This window comes from Bos mutus, chromosome 9, assembly GCF_027580195.1.
Source record: "Bos mutus isolate GX-2022 chromosome 9, NWIPB_WYAK_1.1, whole genome shotgun sequence".
Classification (NCBI taxonomy): Eukaryota; Metazoa; Chordata; class Mammalia; order Artiodactyla; family Bovidae; genus Bos; species Bos mutus.
In genome coordinates, this window is record NC_091625.1 from 89,883,909 (window position 1) to 89,888,355 (window position 4,447).

The window sequence follows — 4,447 nt, forward strand, 5'->3', positions numbered from 1 at the left end:
GAGTGAGTTCCTTCTGTACATTCTTTTTTTGTTTTTCTCCCAAAGTTCTAGGACTTTTAATTTGTCCCCAAATTGCTGAAGCAAAAATCAATAAAACATTCTGCTTTCCTTTACAATCCCCTAATGGAAAAAACAAAAAACTCCATAGGAAAAAAATGGTTTTGTACACGGGAAGAAACAATATAAGTTCAAAATTTACAGATAAGGGTTAGCTCTATCACTCACCTCTAAAAAGTTTATACGAATATCCAGTCAACACCAACAGGGTTATCTCCCTTGAAATGTTATCTATATGGATTTCCAAGTAGCCCACAGGGCTGTATACTGTCTTGGAATGTCCTCAGAAGGCTCTGTCATTGATCAGGTAATAGAGTAAAAACCCGAGTCTTTTGTTTCAAATGGAAGAGGGAGAGAGAAGAAATTATTCAAACTTCGTTTTCTTTCCTTGTGGTTTGTGGTCGCCTCCTCCTCCTCTGCCTCCTTGGAAGCCTCCTCGGACTTCAAAGCCTCCCTGGCCTCTGCCACCACCTCGGCCTCCAAAGCCACCTCTGCCTCCTCCTCGGCCACCAAAGCCATCTTCACCCTTAGGTTTGGCCCAGTCCAAAGTGACTTTGCTTCCATCAATTTCACCATCTTTCATGGTCTCCTTGGCAGCTTTGTCTATCGTCCTCACTGTTGAAGTCTACAAAACCAAACCCTTTGGAGGATCTAGTCTCCCAGTCAGTGACTATCCTTGCTCAAATAGAGCCATCAAATGACTAACGTCTCTTCTGTGGTATCCTCAGAGAGACCTTTGACAAACAGTTTTTGATGGCTGGCTTTTTACATTCGGTGATCCCCTGGGTCCTTGCAACTCCAGTCTTATGGCTCTGCCCTCAATTTCCCTTTTATTACATGAATGTAGAGCTTCTTTTACATCTTTAAGTGAACCAAATTCTATAAATGCATACCTTTTAGATTTGCTATTTTGGTTCTGTGGCATCTTGATACGAGTTGCCCTCTCAAATACTTCCTGAAGAGTTTCTTCTGTTGCACTATAGGAGAGGTTGCTTAAAACCAGGGTTTTTGATTCACCACTCCAAGTGTGATTCTTTCACCTCTATGGTCTTGACTTTGACCTTTCTCTCCGGTGTAGGACAGAGAAAATGGATCGCCCGTCCATTTCTGTTCCCTGCTTTTCTTCCAAGGTTTTTTTCTTCATCAGCTTCTGTCTTGAATTCCATATAAGCAATCCCTTTACTCTTTCCATCCTTGTTGACTAATCTGATCTCCACAGCATCTTCAAACACTTCTTTTAAATCATTCTGAGTAACTTTGCAGGGCAGATTTTCAGCCAAAAGTGTTCTCGCATCGCAATCTTTCTTACTGTCTTTTCCCTTTGGTTTTCCTAGTTTAATTTTGTTGCCAAAGACTTTTAAACTAGTGAGTTCCAAGGTTTTTTCCAGGTCTTCAGCAGATTCAAAATCCACATAGCCAAATTTCCTAGACATACCAATTCTGACATCGACAATAGCAAGATCATTTTTAGCAAAAAGGTCACTGATACCCGTTTTCAAGAGCAGATTTATTGAAGTTCAGGTTTCCAACAAAGAGATTGAAAGATGTAGTTGGTTCTGTGCCTTCTACTTTTTGTTTCTTGGCTTCAGGAGCTGCTTTTTTTTTGGCCATTTCCTTCTTTCCTTTTCAGGTGCTTCTTTGACAGGCTCTTCCTCATCTTCCTCCTCCTCATCATCATTGTCATCCTCTTCCTCCTCCTCCTCATCATCATTGTCATCCTCTTCCTCCTCCTCCTCCTCATCATCCTCTTCATCTTCAGCAGTGCTCTTGGCCTTCACAGGAACACCTTTTGCTGGAGCTTTCTTTCCTTTGGCTGATACAATCTCCATAGGTTCTTTTTCAGAGTCACCCTCCTCCTCCTCCTCATCCTCATCATCTGTGGCAAGAGCAGCACCAAAAGCAGCTGCTTTCCTCAGTGCTGGCTCATCCTCTTCTTCATCATCTTTGTCTTCCTCTTCACTGTCATCTTCATCTTCCTCATCTCTGTCTTCTTTCTTGGCATTCTTGCCATTCTTTGCTCCCTTGGCTGGAGCAGCTGCTCCCTTCTTACCAGCGGTTGCTACCAATGCTTTGCTTGGGGTGGCTTCCTCTTTTGGCAGGCATCACTACTGCTTTGGCAGGTGTAACTGTCTTCTTGGCTGGCGTAGCCACTGCCTTTTTTTTTGCCAGGGGTGACAACTGCTTTCTTTGCCGGTGAGGCAACTGCAAACTTTTTTTGTTGGGGAAGCCATCATCTTCTTTGCTGGAGTTGTGGTAGCCTTCTTGCCTTTTTTTTTTTTTTTTCTTTTTTTGAGGGATAACAACCTCTTCTCCACTTCTCTCATCCTCTTGATCTTCTGACGTTTGCTCATCTTCACTATCTTCTTAGTGAAGGAGGAGGAGGAGCCATTTTCTTGGAGTCACCTTGATTTTTACCAGCCTTTGCAAGCTTAAAGCTCAGCATTCAGAAAACTAAGATCATGGCATCCGGTCCCATCACTTCATGGCAAATACATAAGGAAACAGTGGAAACAGTGGCTGACTTTATTTTTCTGGGCTCCAAAATCACTGCAGATGGTGACTGCAGCCATGAAATTAAAAGACACTTGCTTCTTGGAAGGAAAGTTATGACCCACCTAGACAGCATATTAAAAAGCAGAGACATTACTTTGCCAACAAAGGTCCATCTAGTCAAGACTATGGTTTTTCCAGTAGTCAAGTATGGATGTGAGAGTTGGACTGTGAAGAAGGCTGAGTGCCAAAGAATTGATGCTTTTGAACTGTGGTGTTGGAGAAGACTCTTGAGAGTCCCTTGAACTGCAAGGAGATCCAACCAGTCCATCCTAAAGGAGATCGGTCCTGGGTGTTCATTGGAAGGACTGATGTTGAAGCTGAAACTCCAATGCTTTGGCCACCTGATGCGGAGAGCTGACTCATTTGAAAAGACCCTGATGCTGGGAAAGATTGAGGGCAGGAGGAGAAGGGGATGACAGAGGATGAGATGGTTGGATGGCATCACTGACACAATGGACGTGGGTTTGGGTGGACTCCAGGAGTTAATGAGGGACAGGGAGGTCTGGTGTGCTGTGGTTCAAGGGGTTGCAAAAAGTCGGACATGACTGAGTGGCTGAACTGAACTGAACTGAATTGTGAGCTTTACCATGATGGCGGCTTATGATGGCAGAGTGTGTGGTGAGAGAGTGGCGCAAACGAGCCCGGAGGACCCTAAGCACCATTGATGGCAGCCAATGATCCCTAAGTGCTTAAGCTTGGCTGCCAGCTAGCACTAGAGACTGAAGCAAAAGACAGCCTGCCCAGTAATCACCTCTGGAAAGGTGACGATGGCCCTTCTGTACATTCTTTAAACATTGAAAACAAAAGCCAGACAGAAATGGTAAAAATAGATCACAATCCAGATTCTAGCTATTATATTAAAAAAAAAAATTGCTATCACTGGCTCACAAATGAGAACTTCCATTAGTAAATCATCCTACTTTTTGCTTTTGCAAGGATTAATTTTGCAGTTTTAACTTATGCTGCCTCATTTTCTTTCTCCAATACTTCTGGGTAGAATTAAACTTTCAAGGTCCAGTGAAAGTGGCTGAAATTTCATTATCTTTTATGTCTCATCAAATTATTTACCTTGCCAGGCATTTGCCACCCACTTTTCTTCTGGAATTTCAATTCAAATTTACTTTAAAGAACAAGTGTGCTGCCTTCACTGATGAGAAACCCATGTTTGCAGTGAACAGAAGAGAGAAACATGAAAAACTCATTAGAAAAATAGAATTTGTTTTTGTAATGCCATTTAGGGTGTGATAGATTTGATGGAGAGGCGCTATGAGAATATACAAGCATGTAAATCCAATTTGTAGATGGAGTAATCACCATCTCCTCAAAGATTCTTCCTCTCATTATGAATTATGAATTCATAATGAATTATGGCTGAATTATGGCACCACATCTGTCTTGTCTCTGGTGTGAAAAGTGAAAGTGAAAGTAGCTCAGTCGTGTCCAACTCTTTGCGACCCCATAGACTGTATAGTCCATGGAATTCTCCAGGCCAGAATACTAGAGTGGGTAGCCTTTCCCTTATCCAGGGGACAACCCAGTGATCGAACCCAGGTCTCCTGCTTTGCAGGCATGAAAATCACTTGCAAATGTTTCAAGTACTTACATTGGTTTTAAGGTAGTCTACTTCTTTTGAGGATGGGAATTGTCTTCTATTATTTTATATTTATTTTCAGTCTCTCAGCCGGAAGTGAACTGAGGATGTTGTCTTGGGATATGATGAATAGGCATAAAATAAGCATGTGGTCCATATTCTCATGTTCTTTCCTTACTCTGTCCATTCCTATCACCACTACCAAGTGTGTAAAGCACACCTCAGGAAACAGTTCACAAATCGCTA

The 4,447-nt window shown here is 42.4% G+C and overlaps 1 pseudogene; it reads right to left on the reverse strand.

The window, feature by feature from the left end:
- Nucleotides 1-421: 421 nt before the first annotated feature.
- On the reverse strand, nucleotides 422-2,500 carry LOC102267485 (nucleolin-like; annotated as a pseudogene).
- Nucleotides 2,501-4,447: the final 1,947 nt, after the last annotated feature.